The 21,436-nt window shown below is 46.7% G+C and overlaps 1 protein-coding gene across 1 annotated transcript in view; it reads left to right on the top strand.

The window, feature by feature from the left end:
* Nucleotides 1–5,743: 5,743 nt before the first annotated feature.
* GRAP2 (GRB2 related adaptor protein 2) overlaps nucleotides 5,744–21,436 on the top strand; it is a 102,747-nt gene continuing 87,054 nt past the window's right edge. The window contains exons 1-2 of the mRNA XM_027450975.3: nucleotides 5,744–6,034; nucleotides 6,472–6,535. The gene's annotated coding sequence lies outside the window, so the exon portion shown is untranslated. The remainder of the gene's footprint in view (nucleotides 6,035–6,471; nucleotides 6,536–21,436) is intronic.

Here is a 21,436-nt window from a genome sequence, read left to right as displayed (position 1 = left end):
AGTTGCCCCTGCCCGCTCTCCTAGGGGCAGAGAGGAGAAATGAGACACATAGTTCCTTGTTCTTGGGGAAGGAGGGCACTCAGTCCCCAGACCGCCAAACATCAAAATCAGACTACACGAGGCTTAAACTCAAACCCAGTAGCCAGAGGTTGGGCTTCCAAAACAAAAAAAAAATGGGGAAAAAAATATATTAATTAGCCCAACCCCCTCACAGACCGATAAGCAGGGTGTTTCCTGCAAAGTGGCCGTAGGGGGCTTGTAGGTGGGCTTCCACAGTGCTAGAAGCTATATGGTCACGATAGGCACATGGCCTGCAGGTGAGATAGCTGGGAGGGAAGGGGGGTCATACTCCACTGGCTGCTTCTACTTCCCCAGTGCGATCAAGGAGTAAGAAGTAGGGGCAGACGGACAGGCTGGATTTCCCCCCAGGGCTGAGGAATGGCTTTGTGAGGGATGAACGCTGCTTGAAGGCCCCGATTCCTCCTCTGAGGACCCCAAATCACCTGCTGCCTCTGCAAAATCCTGCCCACTCCTTCTGCAGAGGGTGTCTTCCACCCCGTCCCTCACCACCCTGCAGCCCCTGCTCCAGGGTGGCATCTCGTGTGCCATCCCTCCTTGCCTCCATGCCACGGTGAGCAAGGCGGTGGTGGAGGCCTCACAGGGCAACTAGCAGGCCCCAGGGTGGACGTGCTCTCAGCTTGTTATCAGTTCCCCATGGAATTGGCTTCCAAGGGAAAAGTCTTTGCTTCTCTGGTGTTTTTTTTGACAGCCCTTGTGCTCTGCATGAGGTCTCCCCTTCGCCTCCCAACGGGGTCATGCCCCTGCTTCTGCCTCCCCACGAGAGGACTTTCACCCTGCACCGTACGACTCCAGTGGAAGGCTTCTGGCTTTGGAAGGAGGTTGCCATGGAAACAGAAGAGTAGGTTATCTTTAGAGAATATTTTGTCTCTCTCTTTAAATTATTTACTAACTGTTTGAAGAGGAAGGAGGAAACATCCGTCCTTCCCAAGGAGGAGGACTCAGGATGCTGACACCCAGCAAACACCTTGTGTATCTGGGGCTCTCTGCAGCGGGGCAGGCTGCGTGGTTTCTCCTGGTGAAAGCTGCCTCTCCCAGCTGTCAGCACCAGCAAAAACCTCCATCATCACCCGCCCACCTCCCAGACAACACCTGAGGGCAGCCCAGGATCTGCCCAGCCTCTCCTACTCCCTGCTTCCCACGGGGGAACGCTTTGCAGCAGCTCCTGCTAGGAAGCTCCTTGCCGTTGCCAGCCCAAGATCGCTCTGTTGTGTCAAACTGCCTCACCACCTTCACACCCTGCTCTTCCCCACACTTGTCACCAAGATCATCTCTTCGCCCTGCTTGAAGCCAAGCTCCTCCACGTGCTCTCGTCCTGCTTTAAAAGCTGGATGCATTTAGCTCTTTCCACCTTGCCTTGTGAAACAGTTTCTCCACCACTTTCATCATTTTTTCTAAGTCCTCCACGTACATTTTCCTGTCTTCCCACATCCTCCAGTCCAGCTCCAGAGCAGCACCCAAACTTCTCACCTGCTCTGAACTGCCCATGGAAAACACACCAGTATTTAGTATTTCTTCTGTGCCCAGAGGCCCTTTCCCAGTACTTCCACACGAACTGCTGGAGTTAATTCTCCTGGCTTCTCCATCTTCACCTGTCTTCCTCATCCCAACTACCACAAGCTTCCTTATGAAATTAGAAACACGGGAAGCAATGACCAGCATTCCGGCTATCACCTTTCTTACCAAGTCAGCCCTGCTGTGCGATCAGGTCTCCAGCCAGTGAGGTGCCCTCAAGACACCACAGGAGATGTCCTCTGCACCCGCACAATGAGAGCAAAAGGTGTCGTAACACTGGTTTGGAAGCAGAGAGTTATTTTGGCCAATGTGCTGCCAGTTGCCAACTGAAAACTCAAACTTTTATTACAGAACATGTGGAGGTAGGCAGCTTCAATTTTCTTGTTCTCATCACCAGCACTTCACAGAGAGGAGGAAAATTAAACCCCGCTGATTTTCTGGTGGGCTGAAATACAAAACGTGCAGCACACCTTGTAGGAGGTGCTCAGTGCTTTGCAAAGTCAGGCCCCTGGATGTATGCCATCCAGTTCAGTTTATCTGCATGTGATCTGACTTTCCAAATATTCACTTCCCTGGTCTTCATGAATACTTTATTTTATGAGCTCTGCCTTACTTCTCAGTTTTTCCATGTTATTTTTGTTCCTTGCTAGGCACTGGCTTCCAGTAGGAGCTCAGTACGTCGGTATCTTTGAATTATCATTCATTTCTTCCCTCTCATTTAGATATATATATTTCTTCTCTAGCACTTTTCCCTTCTTCTGCATATTTCCAAGCCCCGTGTTTATTTCTGCTAAGATCCTGACACACTTTGAACAAGAGCTGGCAATGTGATGTTCAATATTTATGCCTCCCGGCCACTTCCAGAGCAGATGTGCTCAGTTTACAAGAGAAGAGCTCTCACCCCCACCAAAACCAGCAGCCCAGCCACCACTTTTCAGCATGCCTCTTCTGCTCCAGCAGCCATCACAGCAACAAGGGCTCTGCCCTTTCACTCGTGCCTCTGATGGGATCACACAGATGGCAGGGTATGTCCCCCATGTTGCTGTATTTCCACAGCAGAAGCTGGCAGAGCATTTCCAAAAGAGGGGCAAGCAACCACCAGCACGAGCAAGCAGGGTGGCCGCACCTCCTTTGGGCACAAACACCCATATGGGTTCAGATGTCACCTCAAAACAAACCATCAGTGATGGCAAGCCAGAGAGAAAATATTTTTCAGTGAAACAATTTTAATCCAAGCTTTTGTTTTTAAATTGTGCAGTGCCTTCTTAGGAGAAAGCTGCCAGCCCATGCGTGAGGGGAGACATCATGCAAGAACCTGAGGTACACAGTATGTGCACAGGCAGGCATCTTTATTACCCTGCCAGTCCTTGGGAAGAGCCTTGCCCTCGAGCTATCACAGCTTTGGATATGAAGTACCAGGTGGGCTTTCCTCTAAAATAACTGCTGTCACCTTTAGCTGCTTCTAATCTTTTCTGGGATGATAGCTATGAAAGCAGATGACCCCATTTCTCCTCTCAATTAAGACGTCACAGTTAATTTATGTTCCAATTTACACACCTCTTCACCCACGTCCTTATCTGAGCCTTGTGAGGGTTTTGTTTCAAGATACAATCTGCGCACAGAAATGCTACATACATGCTGGATAATAATAGGTATTTCTAAAAAAGAGTCAAGAGTGATGTGAAGGGGTGGCCCGGATAAAAGTTCTGCATTGGGGTGTGCGTTCCCTCCACTTACATATTCCCCACACATTCACACATACAGGTACACTTAACTTTCTTGCCACAGCCTTTAAAAATGACCTTCTATCAAACAGAAAGTTAATAACACGGGAAAGACTGTTAATCAGTTGGCCACTGATTAGTTTCTGATGTTATAGTAAGCCCAGGCGTAGGAAATAAATTGGAAAATTATATATATACATATATTAAAAGGAAAAAGTAACAAACAACATCTAATTGAACTAGTGAGAGAGGGAGAGAGAGAGAGGCTATTTTGAAAATACACTGGTGTCTGGTTTTATTCCTTAGGGTCTCAGAGCCGCTGTTGCCTTGTGCACGTGTGTGTGCGCACATGTTTGTAGGCACAGGCATGTGGCTGTGGTTTATAAGCAGATCTGCCACTGGTTCTTTTTTAAAAAGTGCATATTGAGGCAATAAAGAGCCCAAACTGTTACATACTGCAATTACTTAGGATCTTAATTGCGGATCTCACAGGTTCAGAGGGGCAGTTATCATCCACCTGAGCACCCACAGGGGTCTGCATGCCAAAACGGAGGCAGCCAGCACCCAGCCCCCGACGCCCTGCAGCCTGCTCACGGTCTGACCCATAACGCAGCATTTTGCTTTCAGTCCCAGGCACTTCTGCCATGGGCAAGGCTGAACGGTCCCAAACCCCTCCGTGGCTCACCCACAGCCCCCCAGCTCCTGATCACTGCCTGCTGCCCCTCAGCTCCAGCCCCCAAGCTGCTGGGACCCCCCCCACCCCGGGCCAGGGCTGCTGGCTCCATCCCAGCCTGGGCTGTAAACAGCCTTCCCTTTTGTGCTTGTGATGTTTATTTGTGTCCAACCAGGCAAAAATACAGCCTGCGTAACAAAGAGGTGAAAAGGCCCGAGGGGAATTTGCAATAATGACGGAGAAAGCTAGTTAAGGGTCTGGAGGAGGTGAAGATTTGAATCCCGGCTTGAGACTGGGCTGATTCACCCCCAGGGACACCCTGCAGGTGCAGGTTTCTTCCCTCCAGCCTCCCGCTAGCTGCCACTGCATTTTTCTTGCTCTGAAAACCCTGCAGGAATCAATGCAGCGGCTAATGTGGCACTTCTGACATTTGAGGGAGGATTATCTCAGAAGCGAGTGTATAAAATCTGATTCATCACAAGTCCAGAGGCGGAAAGCGGGTGCCGGCTCGCTGAGTCCCCGGTAGCAGCCCTGCAAAGGCAGCACCCATGGGTGCAGGAGGCTGTGGGGCCCCGGCAGCACCCAGCAGCTCCGAGCATGCAGGTAGGGAGGCAAGGAGGCAGCCCAGCCCGTTCTGGTGTTTGCTGTAGCGCTGGTGATGATGCAGTGGTATCATTTCACGCTAAATGCTAATTTTCTGCTTTGCTGGCCTCAGGATTGCCTACATCCCTACCCTTCATGGCAGCAATTAAAGGGCCAGGTGCTGGAGCCGAGGCTCTCTCGCTTAGCATATCCAGGTTAGGTATAGAGCAGAGTTATGGAAGAGCTGTTTTTGCCACAAGACACATGTACGTGTGTTTTCGACCTGCTTCCCAGCCAGAGGCCAGCCAGCAGGATGAGGAGGTGGAAGCATTAAGAGAAGATGTGGTTTCTCCCCTCCACCGAGCTCCCAGCTGCTGCCCAGTGGGACTCTGTCAGGCCCCAGATGAGCAAGAACCTGGCCAGGGTGGACATGGGCTTGGACACAGAGGTTTCCCTCCCCTTCCTCCAGAAACCCAGGTGAGAAGGGAGTGTTTCCCCACACGCTTTATACCCAGCCTCTTCTTCCTCTGTGTGCTAATAACAGCAAGGGATGATGAGGAGCTGGGGATTCACAACCACAAGGGATTTGGGTTGTCATTTTGGACAGACATCTTTCCATCTCATCTCTCCATTCCTTGCTGCCATTTCCCTCTTTTTTCCTTCCCCCAACCATTTTCCAGCCCCAAATCCTGCCCTTGAGCCCAGCTCTTCTCCCCCTTGTATTCTAGTCTGTGCCTTTCCTGTAAGCAAGGAATTAAACAAGCCTTTGTGGAGACAAGTCCATGTAGTAGCTTCTCCCTTTACTCCCTAGCTAGGGTATCAGTACAATTAAAGAAGCAGTCACCAAAGAAGTTGCATTTATTTTAATATCAGCTCTACCGAGTCAAGGCTTTGAGAGCATCCCCCGAGCTGTGTGCGTGCTTGCAACATGAGAGCTTGCTGTCATGCCCCAAATCCTCTAGGTACGCGGGTCCCTGCCACTGCTGGTAGCAATAAGTCCCCTCCAGGCACCTAGGTTTAGGGAAGGTGGGATCTCACCAGCATCAAGACTTCCCCCTCCCTCAAACAAGGCCCACCTAGAAACTCAGTAATAAAGAGGGAAATTGGCAACCAGCCTAAGGTCATTTGCAATTTGTGAGTAATGAAGGAACCTGGAGGTAGTAGAAGCAGATAAGAACGGAGAAGGAGGGAGGGGAAGGGTTTATTTGCTCTCTAGGGCTTCCTTGGCTGGGGCTGTTCCTTAGCACTGCTGCCTGGTCTCTGTGTGTTTCTATCAGAGTAAATAAACCTCCTCTTGTAAATGCTGACCTCGAGCAATGTAGTAAATGCTGGTGTCAGCCAAACCTGCGCTCAGTCACTCGCGGGGACGTGTTGCTCCTCGGCGTGAAGCTGTGGCACTGCTTTCCCTGCAAGCACCAAAAGGAGAGGCCACAAGACACCTTCCTTTGGGTCTCAGTTCCAGGTATGCTCCAGAGCCTGCTGACTTATTTATTTTTATTACTGCTCCCTTTCTGCCCTCATTTTGTAAAAGCAGCAAACTCCCCTGTTGTGTTTTATGTGATGTTTCTACTTGAGAGCTGGCTTAATCTTTGCATTTTGCTCTCCCTGTTAATCTCAGGATTAAGAAACTGCCGTGCAAGTGTGACTGGAGCTTTTAGAAGTGATTTCTACTTTTTTAAAGGAGAAAAAAAATATCTGCAATGAGCAATGCTTTTTATTTAGAACTGAATTCATGAATTTTAACTGAAGATGGGCATGTTGGGCATTAATATATGTATAATTATGCAGAACCACTGTTATGTCTCTAATGAAAATTAGATTCTACCACTGAGGCTGTGTTTGGCGATAGCGTACATCTTCATTTGCGCTGCATATTTATTTATTTTTTTTTTTTCCTAGCTTGCATGACCTAGGATTACAGTTGCTATGGCGATGAGACAGTTAGTGAAGGAAGGAGTGAAAGGTAAGTTTGTTCATCTGCCTGTGTGCTGGGAGAATAGGGGGGGGTTGGCAGTCTCATTGCCCGATGCTGCGTCTTGGTTTCTCTGTACTGATGGTCTTAGGTGGGTTTAGGGTTGGGGATGCCTCAGCTAGAGGCCCGGAGTCAAATCTTATGACTGTGGTCATGTGTTCATTGATTGATGTTTGTGATTTTTATGGGCCCTGGACTTGGAGGTGGTAGTGCTGAGCACCAGCAGCAGCTCTGTACCCCATACCCGAAGTGATGCTGAGAGCCCTTCCTGCTTGCTGGGGTTGGCAGCATGGCAGGAAGGGAGGCAACATGCCCCAAAACCTCTTCAGCAGCCTTTGCCACCACCTAACCAGAGCAGCTGGAGTGCAGGGTTGTTTCAACACGTGATAGTGAAAGAAAACCTGTCCTTGGTGTGTCTTTACTGATGAGGTGTATTTGCAAGGTCCTACTCACCTAAATGTAGCTGCTTAGAAGTCTGTGCATCTCTCCTGGCCTGTTCTCTGCACCCAAAGCTGTCTGAGCTTGCCCTGAGTTGTTGGGGAAGTGCTTTCCTGGCATCCTGCCCACCTCCCTCGTATTTCTGCTTGTGCTTGACTGTGCGCTTCTCCATCAAAACCGTCCTCTTCGTTTGCTTGGATCTCCTGGTGGAAGTGCTTTCCATGGAAATCCAGGCTGACCAGCTTTAATGACTGCAAGACTTGAGGCAGATTCTTGCAATTGCAAATTTCAAACCAGCTGCTCCTTCCTGCCCTCCCAAAAGATGGGTGGCTGTAACCACCACCATTTTCACCTGATCCTCCTAGCAGTAATGCTTTTGTAACTCCGGAGTTTTGAGGTTATGTTCTTCTTTCAAGTACATCGTGAATTAACATACTGATGGCCGGTGAGTAAGTCCCAGGCTTTTACCAATTGGTCTCAGTCTAATTTCAAATCTCTCCTTGGAATTCTTGAACTTTTTATTAGGTATAATTTTTCCACCAGAGATCTTATTACTGTGATTATCAAAAGACAAACATGTTTAAAAAAGGTCTCTGCTGCCCTGCCGTGCTTCATGGTTTTTCCCCAAGTGAACTCTTTGCTGGCTTGCAGCTCGTCAGTAGTGCAGCCACTTCAATGCAAGCAGACAGCTCTCTCCCACTCACTTGGATGGGGGTATGGCAAATGAGCTGGCTGACAGGGACAATCCTGTGCTTGTACTGCTCTCTCCCCTCAAGGAAAACTCTTCCAAGCTGCTGAGCCTCTGTGAGAGGGGGTCATCTTCCTGCTCAGACACCCTCCCACCCACAACCGTCAGTGTCTGCACAAAATGCCTGTGCTCACAATGTGCTCCCATCCTCCACAGCTGGGGGGAGAAGCTGTAAAAACCTGATGGGTGATGCCCAGGGCTGACTAGAGAGCAGAGTGGGGTTGATTGTTGGCCATACAGGTGGGAGCTTGAAGAAGCTGTATTTCTGTGAGCCTGTTGGAGAGTTGTTGATACCCTGTGATGGGAGAGAATGGAGCCTTGGGGCTAAGGCTCTTCCAAGTTGGTGTAATACTGAAAGTAAGTTGGAGAAATACTGAAAAAACAGAGCACTGCTTCACCTGCTCCTCCAGCAGGAGTCTGTCTTCTTCCCCAAACCCAAATATCGTGGCAGGTGCCAAGGACAGGGCAAACCTACAGGTTGCTGCTGCTGCAGTCCCCATGGGAAAGCACAACAAAGTAAACTTGCCTGTGTTTTCTCCAAAAACAGTGCTCAGAAGTGTGGGCTGCCCAACCTTCCCCTTGAGGACTGTTTCAAAGCACTTGCAAATGTGTACCGGAGAACGGGGTATGCTGTGTGCAAAACCTGAGCAAACAAGGAGGAATAAAGAGCTGTACAAGGGGATGCATGTATCAGAAGAGAAGAAGCAAAATGAAATCCCATGTTTTTGACTATCCTTCTTGAGGTGCAGAAGACAGCAAGGCGGGGAAATAAATGTTTTTTTCCTGAGAATCCCATCTGGTAAAGCCCTGATGCAGCTGTACTGCATCTTTTCAATGAGATGAGCCTGGCCAAGCTGTGGTCTTTCTTACAAGCATTGCCTGGGGTGAGGGTGAGCATGAAGTAAAGGCAGATTTATTGCACAGCCCCCGGGGAGTTCAGTTAATGCAGCGGGTTGCCTGGTGGTGGTGAAGTGTCAGATAGCAGCTGTCTTTAGAGGGAAGACCCTGAGCCTCTGGGGCTCAGTTACACTGCGGGTCCAGTCCAGGTCAACAGCACGCTGAGTCATAAACACCAGCGGAGGGTTGGGAGCAGGCTGCCTAACAGCACTGAGCTTCGGGTTGGATCTGCCAGTGACAGGTCACCAAAATCAATGCAGCATCGAGCTGCATCTTCATCAGTCTTTGACTTCTCTGATCTCCTCCCTCAGCCTTCTGCAGGTCAGCGCTGAGGCAGATGAGAAGTGTGTGTGCACATACAAACTCGGTACGGAGGGCTGGGAGGCACCCTGGGTGGCTGTCAGAATGGCCTCTTCTCTGGAAGAAAGCCTGCTGGAAAAGAAAAAAAAAAATCAGATAATTTCATGATTTCCTCCTCCCCTTCTGTAAATATTCATCATAAGCAGTTAAATGGAAGCAGCAGCTGCGGACGATGAATCCTGGCTTGTCATTGTCCTTCATCAGGAGGACAGCCCAGTCAGCACTCAAATATCCTTCCCTTCTCCGTCCCCCTCCGTGCGCTGCATCCTCATGCTGCAAGGGCTTCGTAAGGAGCATATAGAGGCACGGATGCAGCAAGCATATGCTGTGACTGTAATATCAAATGAGCTCGTGAGGTGCTTAAGGACAGAGGCTATTTCCAGGGGAGGAGCAATTAGTGGCAAGGTGGCTGTGGGGAGTGATTGCTGTCATGAGTTTGGCATCCCTGGGGGGGAGTGAGTGATGGGGTCAGGAGAGTTCACAGCCTTGCTTTTGCATCTTCAGATGTTGGTGCGGCAATGTGGCTCCATCAAGCCCTCATGTCCTGTCCACAACAGTGCTGTCAGATACAGACGTGTCCTGTCCAGGGCCAACAGGTAGCCAGGAGCACTGCAGATGAAGATCTCTCTCACCTGAAGGTTTTCCTCTCTCACATAACATAGCGTGAAGAAGGATGAATTGTCTGGTTTGCCTCTTAGGTTGGGAGTAAAGATTTTTTTATTTTTATTTTTTGGCTGGAGGTCTGGTGCTGGGGATTTCATCTGCAGGGGCTGGGCTCCTGCTGTGACTGGATGCTAGTGACCTCTAATGGACAGCGACGAATAGCCTCTCTGAGGGTTGGAGGCTTTTAGATGGGGTTTTAGTGTTAAAGTCTCTGTTATATGTAGTTATAGTGCATATGGCTTTAGAGATCTCATGCATCTTTAAGGCAATCCTCTTGCTTATGACTTGTGTGCTCTTGCATTTTCATTCCTCCTCCGCCAGTGGAAAAGAAGCAGCTGAAACACCCCAACCTGTAGACCTTCATAGAGCAACCATTTTCCTTGGCATCCAGACAGTGAGGAGGATGAAAGGGATCCAGGAGGGACAGGCTAAAAATGAGGACTGCAGTCAGATTCTTAATCTTTAAATAGTAATTCCACAGTCAGGGAGACCGCTGTGGCTCTACTGTATTCCATTAATCTGCATGTAATTTGGAGTACAGATCTCTAAGTGCTTTGTCTTAAAAACTGGCGCATAGAAGTTAAATTCACATAGAACGAGGAGCCTTTTGTGTCCCCTAAATCAAAGGGGAGAGCTCATGGCTGCTTGGCAGCCTGCACAGTCAAGTACTCTGCAACCCTTCTGCTCATCGCTGGCAAAAGTGCTCTTTGACATCCTGAGACACCTGCTGAAAGCAAATAATCTGTGCTTACAAGCTGGCTCTTGGGAGCATTTGATATTTCTATTCCTATATCCTCTTAAGGCCCCTGTATTCTTCTCCCTTTGACTCTTGTGGCAAACTCCAGTGGTGGGCCATGGGGGTGTGTTTCCAAGGTGCGGGAAAAAGTATTTCAGCCCTCCCTATACCAGCCTCTTTGGGATGCCTAAAATACAGCACCTTATTCAGAGGACAACAGATAAAATTAAAAGACAGCAAGTTCTGGAACTAAGCTCCAAATCATTACTAAATGGGAGCGTGCTGTAAAACTAATTCCCTGTCCCAAATCAGCACCAAAAGCAGGATCTCTGCAAGATTCGTTTGGGTTGGGATGTGAGGGGTGACAGAATATCCAGAGGGCTCGGAGTAAATATGTATTGATAGTAAGCTAAGCCTTATGCTTCAGTTCCTCAGTGAATTTCTATGCATTGATAAGAATAATTTCTTCATGACTAATGCAGAAGATCAGTGCTGCTGCATCTTTCACCTTCTCTGTGAGGCCTGCTGGTGGCCACCCGGAGACTGGATGGGAGAGAGGCCTGGCCTGGGTCTGAGCTCTGTTGGGAGCTACAGGTCTCCTTCCCTTGTTTCATCCCAACCCACAGCTGTCAGCAGTGCTTACGGGAAGATTAAGTGCACCGGAGGGTCGGACAATCATGGCATGACTTACAGCTTCCCGTTCCACATGATTGAGCTGCTGGCAGGGCGAATGGAGGCTGTCATGTTGTTACCAGGACCTCCCATCAGCTCGTTTGTACATATCCCCTCCTGGGGCTGGTCTGGGCACCCAGGGAGGGGGGGGGGGAAACCTGCTGCTGTGGCACCAGGAGATTTTTAGACTTCAAAATCCACATAAATAGCCTGTGCTTAGGGATAGCAACAATTCGGGAGGCAAGGCTGAAATAGCCAAATGTAAACAGATGAGGAGAGGTCTAAAAGGCAGCTACAATCTCACCCCAGTGAGGGGAGTGTGAGGGAGCAGGCAAGGAAGGGAGATTGAGGGTGGCGAGAGCTGATACAGCCAGGAGCAATGATGTGGGGCCGAGCGGGGGAAACGGAGCCTGCGGATCAGCAGGGGATTACTGCTTTATTAGCCTCTGGATTAGTGTCCAAGGGCCAGAGACTGCAGAATAGGCTGTATTGAATTATTCCTTATCAGCTGGTGCTGACTGACTGCCTAGGGTCTGTCCTAGTAAGCTCCAGGGTAGGGAGGTATTTTCTGTGGCGTACCAGCCTGAACACAGTAAAAAGCCTGGAAGGAGACGGCGTTTAGGAACACAAAAGTCACATGGAGATGAGAAATTAGGGGGAATGGGAGGTTAGAGCTACACAGTAGTTGCCTAATACTATCCTTTTTCTTTCCTTAAATTGGAAGGGCTCTCTTATCTCCAGATCGAGTCTCTCAAGACATAGCTGGAGATTTCTAGTCTTTGATTGCAGTACCTTTGATTCCAACACCTTTCCATGTTCTTATTTATTCTTCAAAAGTGAATTCAGACTAGTTCAATCTGCTTTGGCTACAGGTCTAAAATATCTGGGGATATAATTTTAATCACAGAAAACAGTCACGCTACTGATATGTGTGGATGAGGAAAAGAAACAGACTGTGAAGGAGAGGATAAGCCTGTCTGCAGCCTTCTTGTAACTGCTGTGGGGTGGGAGGAGGCAAAGAGAGGGCCAAAGGTGACAGAAGATGATATTGTTTCAGCAGGGGTTTCAGCTCACTCCAAGCTAGCAGCAAGTCCTTTTCAGCTGTGAGCATGGTGATCCTGGTCTGGATGAAACACCAGCACAGGTATCCCATTTGCTTCTCACAATTACAGGCTTTTGTGCTGCTTTCTCTGGGAACAGGACACGCTGTTGTGCCCGGTCATCCTCTGGCTGGGAGGAAAGGTGGGTTATGCTTTGCATTCCTACAGTCCTTCAAAAAACAGTAGTGGAAGATGTACCTTCCCTTTTTTAATTCCAGTGTCAGGCCACAGACCTTCCCTTTGGAGGCTAGGCTGCCTTCTGATCCATGGCTGGCCACAGCAGAAAGAGGCAACTCCATCCGGGATGGTGTTTATACTAATGTTTCTAGCCTTGGTTTGCAAAGGAAAGCTTCCAAGCATGAGCCAATTACAACTTCACGCACTTCAAGGCTTGAAACAGCAAACATCCGGAACTAAGGCTTTTGAGTGGAGTTGACTTCCCCTGGTAATCCGTCACCAGAAGCTTCTGAATAAAATGCTGGCCACTAGGATATATGAAGCTTGTTACGATGCAAACAATGAGAGCTGGGTACTTACAGGCAATAAGCAAAATGAAGGTACTGCTAGCAGCAAGCCTCCTGTCTCCAGCATCCATTTTGGAAGTGATTGTAGACGAATATACAAAAACAGATAACTAGAACTGTAGTTCCTGGATGCAAACGGTGGCCTGCAAGCTGCCTCCACGAGTCCTGACACTTCAACAGCTGGCGGGGATTGTGCCTCAACCAGGTAGTGTGTTTCACTGTCCAAAACACAACCCCTTCTTCCTCCATGCAATCCCACTGGCATATGAGGGACTTTCCTTTGATTAGCTCTTAAAGCAAGCAAGAGAGCATCTTGTGGCCTGATTGACCTCTCTCAGAACCTACCCTGAGAATTCCTGGCCTAACAGAAATGTAAGAATGAGTTTTGTGCCTGGGCTATGGTCACACTGGCTCTTGAGAAATTTTAAGCTTCACTGGGCTTTGCTGATTGATACTCAGCTGGGGGACCTTGCAGTGCAGGCAACTCAAAAATTAATGTTGATGACTCACTAGGTAACACTTGGGCCCTCTCTTACACTGGCAGAGGCATTTACTGGATTTTCATTTAGTGGTAAACCCAAAAGCTTAATCGTTAGTGAGGCTGTAACATCTTCCACGTGAGTTTGAATGCAATGTTCAATGTTCCACTAAATTTCACCTAGAGAAAATAGTATTCTGCTGACTTAGCGTTTGCTCTGTAATCCAACTAGAACAGTTACTCTTCATTTTCCTCTCTGACTCTGCTATATAGTTTTATTATGTGCTGTTGTATAACTTAGTTCTATTGTGAAGGCAGCTATATCTCTGAGTTAGATGAACGATCCCTGTATAATATGCATATGTCTGCAAAGTGCTTTGGATAAAAGATCCTAAGAAATGCAGGTTATTTTGTCTTTCTGCAGGTCTTGCTTTGTGGCATGCTATTTAGCAACTCTGCTGTTGTTCTGTCTCAATGGTTTGTTGAATGAAGTGTTCTGAACAGTTTCGGGAGTGCTGGCATATTTTATTAATTGCCTTTTATAGGTTGTTTTTCTCTTTTGAAACTCTACATTCTACAGACATAACGATAAAGAAACGTTTCAAGCTAGAGTTCTAGCAATCAGGTTAGAAGAGAGGAGGGAGAAAAAAAGCCCAGCAAAATATTTGGCATATACTAAGATAAGCTTTGGGGATGACATGGTATCAGACTTCTTTTAAGGGTCTTAGGGTGCAGGAAAAATAACTGGGAAGGGGGAGAGGTGGGTGCGCAGTGTTCCAGGCAGGATAAAATCAGCAGCCCATCTGGGTCTCTGACGACTTCTCAAAGTAGGGTTTTGTACTCCGAGATCTATTCTGACAGCACAGTGTTTGGAAAATGTTTAGGACTCCTGCCATCATATTTCTTTTAAAGTCTGATTACCTTATGTGACATATCCTCAGCTGTTGTAAATTGATAGCGCTTCATCAACTCCAGCAGCATCTTGTCAGTTTTTGTCGGCAGATTAGCCCTCTGCATCCAGACATGTTGCCTTGAGCCGGGTTGGGATCTCATCGTAAGTCATTATGAGCCTGATGAGAGAGTGCTGAAAGGAAGACATGGGTTATGATAGGTCGTGGTGAGGACTGACCCCATAAGTGGAACTCATTTCTTTTTGATTTACTACTAATTCCAGTTTCTCAGTATGGTTTTGGCTCCAGGACATACCTTCTGAGATTAAAAAAAAAAAAAAAAAAGGGAAAAAAAACACTTGTAACTATTAAGACCTCCATGCCAGTCTTTGTAAGAATGGGGAAGATGCTGGTTCTTGTGTTCCAGACAGAGCAAAAGTGAGAAATTGTGTTCACCCCACCAAAAGTCCCCTTACAACTACCTCTGATACTCATTTTTGCTGCTTGTCATAAGGCTACTGTGTGACACTTAATGTGCTGCAGTGTTTTATCACAACCCAGGTATAAGAATTTCTCTGCAAAGGACGGTTTGAAGTGTCCTTTGGCATCCATTAGTGTGAAATGTGCCATGGAAATGTAAATCATGTCACTGGTTGTCAGGGAGCACCTGGCCTCCAAAGAGTGCCCTGCCGCATTGGGGAGGGAGGGGGTGAGGAGGCCAGCAGGGCAAAACAAAAGAAATGCTGATTTATTTTTTTATTTCACTTAAAGGAATAGTATTCAGTTCCACCCCATACCTTGCTCTGGGATTAGAGCTCCTGAATGTGAGGGCCGTGGTGCTCTTCATCTGGTGCACATAGAGGCTAATGCACTATTGTGCTTGCTTCTGCCCTGCTGCACAGGCAGTTCTGTCATTTGGTGAGCAGATTTCTCTATAATAGGAAGGTTTACCCACAGGAGAAGTATTATTTAATGTTCTGGCCTCAGGCAGGAACCATCTTCTCCTGTGGCTGAGGGTTTGAGCAGGAAGGGCTTCCCCACCTGGGTAGCACCAGGCAGTGCAGCACTAGGACTCCTGGTCTGGCTTGGTGGGGCTGGGCTCAGGTGCACAACACCATCATGGTGGGGGTCTCCTGCCTTATTTCAACCCTGAGTACGCTCAGCTGACTGCACGTGATAGTATCAGTGTCTTCTTATGTGTGAAGTGGTATTTCCAAGGACTGTCGATGCTCTATGTAAAGGCACTAGATGACTTGACCAAGTAGGGATGATATAAATCTCTGGTGTACCATGAGGTACCGCAGTTCAAACCAACAATGGACCAATGTATCTACTGTAATGATCCGAGGGCAGATCACTGTCAGATGACTGGGGCTGCAGGACAGCCACTGAGCTTCCATTTGAAAATATTATGACTCATTATTGATGCGGTTTAGTCAATTGGCAGGTTGTGAAGGTCAGACCAGGGCATCTCTTAACCCTTGCCTGTGTACTCAGTCTTTCCAGTAACATCTTCAGTCAAAAAAATAAAAATTGTTCCACATGTATCATCTTCATCCCATCTGAACCCCAACCCATGACACTCACCCAGAAGTGGTATTAACAAGTGAGCTTTTTTTGTTGAAAAGATGCATTTTTCACTGGCTCTCAATGTCCTGTCACCTTTCTTAATCTGTGGCTAGCTGTGGGTTAGGTGCTTGGTGATTCTTCAAGGCTCCCAGTGCAGACATCAGTTTTGTCAATGTGGAGTGCAGTAGTCTACAGTAAGTCTGGCTGTCACTGGGGAGACTATGAACTGAGGATATTTAGTTTGCTGTCCCAGGAAATAACACTTAATCTTGTCTTCTACAGTAGATGCAGCCTTCAAGCTGTCCCTAGGCTAAAGGAAATAGTTTCAAGCCCCGCTAAATGAAGCGTTTCCCCGTAATCTTAGAAAGGAGAAGATTATTATGCTTCTATATCATGTATGTATTGAACCTACCAAGGCATGTCTGTCAGACAGGTAATGTGCAGGTCTTTAGGTGAGAGCCCTGATTCACTGAGCCTTGCAGATGGCTCCCTAAAGGACTTTGCTTGAAGCCACATGACCTTGCGAGAGGGAGCTCTTTAAACCCTACTGCTTAACTTCTGTCTAACGGTTATACTTGTTCTGAATGAGAGCTGCTCACCCTGTTAAAAGCAAAGCTAACAGGAGAAGCAGTCTCTTCCCTCAGCTACAGGGTTTTTCTCCTGGTATCAGACAGGTCTGTCTTACAAGGAGATTACAGAGCTGAGAGAGAGGGTTTGGAAAACTTCTTCATGTTCCCATGTGAAGCGTGCTGTAAAAAGATTCTGCTGCTGAGCACTGCAATGTTTGCTCATTGGTGAAGCTACACAGATTATTTAGCAATGACTGTCAAACTCTTGCTAATACCGTGTGTGCTACTGATATGATGAGCTACTAAATAACTATGGTGTTGTCAGAGACCAATTTCTATAAGAACTACAGTATCTGGATTTTGGTATAATAAGGCGCCTAATCGTGTATAGAATCTCCCCTTGTCAGGATAACATAATGTGCCTCTGAAGTAAACATTTCTGTTAAACTGGAATATTTTCTTAGCCCCTGTGACTACCCAACTTCTATACATGTGCACATAGCATGGCGAATTGGCAATGTCTATGCAGTAATGATTTTAGCTAGCTTTGGATCCAATTTTGAAGCCTTCTAAATCCCCTCAGTAACAAAGTCCATTCTCTTGATTGTTTGTGTGATGTGGGGCCAATAAACCATATTTCTGGCAATTTAAAGCGATTTTGTTGAAATGAAATTCCAATATCAACTGCGCTGTTTGCTTTTCTGCAAATGTTTCTTTCTCATGTTCTATCTCAAAAGTGACTTGGCCTAGACACTCGGTTTCTGCAAGAATCCTTGATGATATGCTGAAATAGCGTGACTTTGGATCAAACTGGGAAATATTTTTAAGCAGCTGGCAGGGTCTTTTAGAATTTTTTGCAATATCTGCTGGCTGTGGATTGTACAGACAGACTTTTCCAGAGCATTTTGTGCTTACTTAACTCTTCTAATCCAGGCCTCTTTGGATTTCCACAGAGTGAAGCCTGCTTCCAGATTCTATCCAAAGAGCCTAAATTGGGATGGTGATGCTGGGCTATGGAGAAGGGTCTGAAATTCCCAATCTGCGCAAGCCATTTTGGACTGTCTTGTTGAAGATGGTTATGTTAAATTCTGCTGGTTGTACTGCTTGGGTCCAGATTAGTTATGTGCACAACCTATGAATTTTGGAAGATCTGTCTGAGCCCTTCTCCTTTGATGGGGGTATGATAGCTCATAAACTCATTAGCCCAGCTGTTTGAATTTCTATTCAAGAAATAATCTCGTGGTCTGGTCTGCACTCTTGCCAATTACAGCATGCCAAAACAGTCCTGGCAAGATTGAGGTACTTATTTAAGGAGCTTTTGCTATGGAATTTCTTAAACTTTTGATGCATTTTAGATTAACTTTGTAGGATTCACCTATCACCTAGAAGAAATGAAGACTTCTCACTCAGGCAACAGCTGGGGCTTCTTTTGCTGATTCCTGCAAAGCCAAAGAGTCTACTCTTTCCTGTTAGCCTATTTGGTTTAATTATTCTAATAGGAAGTCAATGGAGGGTGGTGTAAAAGTGTTTGTTATCTGAGGTATCAGTAATTCCAGGAGCAAACTCATCTTGCCATTTCTGCAGATTGAAGCTGGTTACAAACAGCTTTTTTTGAAGGCGAGCGAGGAAGAGTATGAGGAAGACATGAGGTCCCACCAGGGAAGTTGTTGAAAACTGAGTTGGCTTGGAGTCACCTTGCACCTGTGGCATACCTAATGCAGAAGATCTGGGCCAAGGACATCTGGTGTCCTCATTTTCTTGTCTGCCCCCATGAACTATGGATCAGTGACCCAGTGGCTGGAGTACTCTATGGCCACTTTTTATTCTGCTCTGTCCGTCTTTGTCACCTGATGTGATGTATGTCAACATGAAAACCTCGTAGTACAATAAACCCAAACAAAGTACACAGCTAAACAAGTGCAATTTAGCTTTGTTTTTAATGAAGTCACTCCAACACTCCAAGCTTCAAAAAGGTGGGAACTATTCTTCTAAAAGCAAGATCAGTTACCCATTGTAATATTGGATCTGGGGTTTTGACTACAAAACAGCCAAGGGCTTGCTCTGTCCTCTGCCCCAGGGTTGTTATTGTAATCACACTGGTGGTTCCACTGGGAATGGTGTCTGGCCTATTCCAATTGCAACTTACATCCCCAGATAAGATTCAGTTTTAATTAGTATAATTGATATCCTAAAAAGAAAAATGAAAGACTAAATCCAGTCCTTTTTTTAGATTTCTAAAGTAATGTCCTGAATACAACTTTCCAGCGAAATGGGTTCAGGAAAGCATTCTTTGGGCTTTAACAGGCTCAGACAAGAATTTGAATACATCTTACAGTTCAAGGGCCAGCACAAGGAGGGCATGTGATCTGCAATGGCATGAAAGCATTTTTTTGTAAGTAATACTGATAGGCGTATCTTTTTGAGGTCAAAAAAAGCAACTTTATCTTTTTTAAAAAGGAAGCCATACTGTAGAAAGACCCTCTTCCTTTTCTCATCTCTGTCAGCAGGTAGACAGAAATATATTGGCTAAGCTTGAGGCAGATGTCAGGGGAAAGCAGAGGAAGGGAAAGTGTGAGGGTGTGCAGAAAGTATTCTGTATCTCCTATGCCTCAGATGTTGCCCTTCACAGCGTTGCATCCCCTGCAGCCTTGCTGGGCTTCTCTGAACTGAACCTGTGTGAAAGCTGTCAGGAGTCTCCTCTTTTAAGGAGAGACGGAGCATATCTAGCTTGCTCTTTCCTCTTCTTTTCTGCTGGAAGGGGAGATAGGAAAAACATATCTCAGAAGGCCCTGCTTCCTGGGATGTAGCCGAGCATTGTTTTTTGGGAAGAACATTTTTGGGAATTTCTCTTCTCTGCGCTTCCGTGTGGCCTTTGCTCTTTTTTCACATTTTCCTTTTTCCCTTTAATTAAATTATCCTTATCTCAATCTGTGAGTTGTTTTCTTCCTTTTCCGGTGTACTTCTTTCATTTGCCAGTGTAATTTCTTCCCCTCCTCTAAGGCCGGGGAGTGAGAAGCGGTTGTGGTAAAGTCCAGCTGCCCAGCAAGGTAAAACCACTGCACACTGCTACCGAATGCATGCAGTTTGCTCATGTAACGTAACTGATTTCTCTGCAGGGTGTGGGGAAGTGAAGCTGTAGGCTGAGCAGACATACCCTAGGTAGATTAAACCACAGATAGGAAGTATCTGTGTTGAGAACACGAAGGCTGTCATCTCTGGGGGCATCACACCATCGGCTGGCCACATGCAGCGCTGCTTGTGCAACCCGATGGCCTGCGATGGTTATCTCCACCAGCGAGGCTGGGGCTTGCCTGCATGTGGCTGTGCAGGCTGCGGTCACATCTGCTGCTGCACAGCAGGGGACCTGGAGGAGCAGGAAGGCGAACAGCCCTGCACCAAGTTTGTAGGAGATGCAGTGCTCTTGCTGCCTGTGGTGGTGTTGGTGAAAGGAGCTTTGACTGCACCAAAGGCAGCATGGCTTTGCTTTCCTTCTCTGTGCTTCTGCCCTTGCTGGGATGGTGATGAAACCACACGCTGGCTGATCACCGATCACTCAGTGAGCATGGTATGTGGTGTAATGCTGTCCTTTGAGCATCAGGAAACAGGACTCTGAGGGAAGGAGCTCGTTGCTGGCATTCCTAAGACAGAACAAAAGCGAGGGGTAACACTGGCCAAAAAAGGGAAGAAAAAAAAAAAAGAAATTGCTCCTCAGGTCTCTATCAGGAGATGATGTGGTTCTCCAAGTGTGGGTTGCCTTTCAAGGGATGGTGATGTCAGGGACTTGGGAGATCTGGGCTTTGCTCTTGACTTTGCTGAGGGCCCCCCCTGCAGTTCTTGCACTTTTCTCTTCAGCTCTGCTCGCCTCTATCTACAATGAGATGTACTTCCCACAGGGGAGTGTTTTGTCAGACTAAATTCAATAACGCCAATGAGGCGCTCGGACTCAGCAGTGAAAGAGGACATTAAAAGGATCCAGGTAAAATTCATCAAAATTTGTGTAGAACTGTAAGAGAATGCACTGGAAAAAATCACCCTGTGGTGCTTCTCTCACTAGTCTGAATTGCCTTGAAGGATATTTTGCAGTTGTGCAAATATGTGCATGTATACATATTTATATATCTGTAGAGATAATTAATGCATATATGAATAAACACAAATCAATAACCTCAGAGCAGAAAAAGAAAAAGATGTAGTTTGTGCCTAGTATCTGTATAGACTTCTGTATCCTTTTGCCAAGTGAGGGCATTTGATTTTTTTTTTTTTTCTCCAGAATATAGTTGGTAGTAATCTTCCTCTTGTCATATAATCACAAATAAATCTTGTTTTGTTTAGTAATTGAAATTGGCATTTTTTAGTCTGATGCTTCAAGGTACTGCACTGCAGGAATCAATATCATATGTGACGGTCGCAATTGATTTGTGAGCAGTGGCACCTACACTGAGGATTTCAAGCCTTGGGGATCAAATACCTGAAGAGTGTTAAAATCATTTTAAATCAGGAGGGATTATTAGAAAAGGGAGATGATCCCCAGGCTTGATCATGAAGCCTTAGTATGATGAAGAAATCAATTCCTTGCTTTGTCAGAGACTTTGTGTGTGATCGTATACAAGTACTTCAAATTATCATAAGTGTAACTTATTTACACTGTAAATTTTGCACTGTCCAAAGCAACACCTTGACTGCTCCATGCTTATTGCTTGCCCTGGTGCTGACTGCTGAGGATTGTAACAAGGCAAGTCCTAAGTGTGAACAAGTAAAACATAAGCAATGGTGTTTTGGAGGTGAACTTAAGCTTGATGCTAGGCTGCTCCTTTCTCAGGGCATCGTACCTGGGCCAGCTGGCAGGGACAGGGCAGCCCATCCTCTGGGGAGACAGAGGATTTGGGTAGAAACTTGTTCACTTGTCCCCTTTCACTGAAACCATGTGCAGAGGTTGGTCAGCAAGGTGCGTGGTGATTATCATCAATGAATTAACATCAGTGGTAAGGTTGTTGGATTTGCAGATGCTTTAGTTTCTTCCTCTTTCTTCTGGGTGACAGAAGGTTTCTTTGACAAAGTGTGCCATACGTGGCTGTTCCCTTATTTTTGAATCCTAGCCCCAGAGGGAATGCTGCAGATCACGGCATTTAGTGGTAACTGTGGGCTGCTTTAAAAGGAGGGAGTAAATGAACGGTGAAAAGAACTCAGAATGCCGCAGTAGATGTCTAGATAAAATTCTGGCAATTTTTTCTGTTGTTTTCAGCCCTTC

The sequence above is a fragment of the Anas platyrhynchos genome, chromosome 1, assembly GCF_047663525.1.
Source record: "Anas platyrhynchos isolate ZD024472 breed Pekin duck chromosome 1, IASCAAS_PekinDuck_T2T, whole genome shotgun sequence".
NCBI classification, from domain to species: domain Eukaryota; kingdom Metazoa; phylum Chordata; class Aves; order Anseriformes; family Anatidae; genus Anas; species Anas platyrhynchos.
This window is presented reverse-complemented; position numbering and strand designations above follow the sequence as displayed.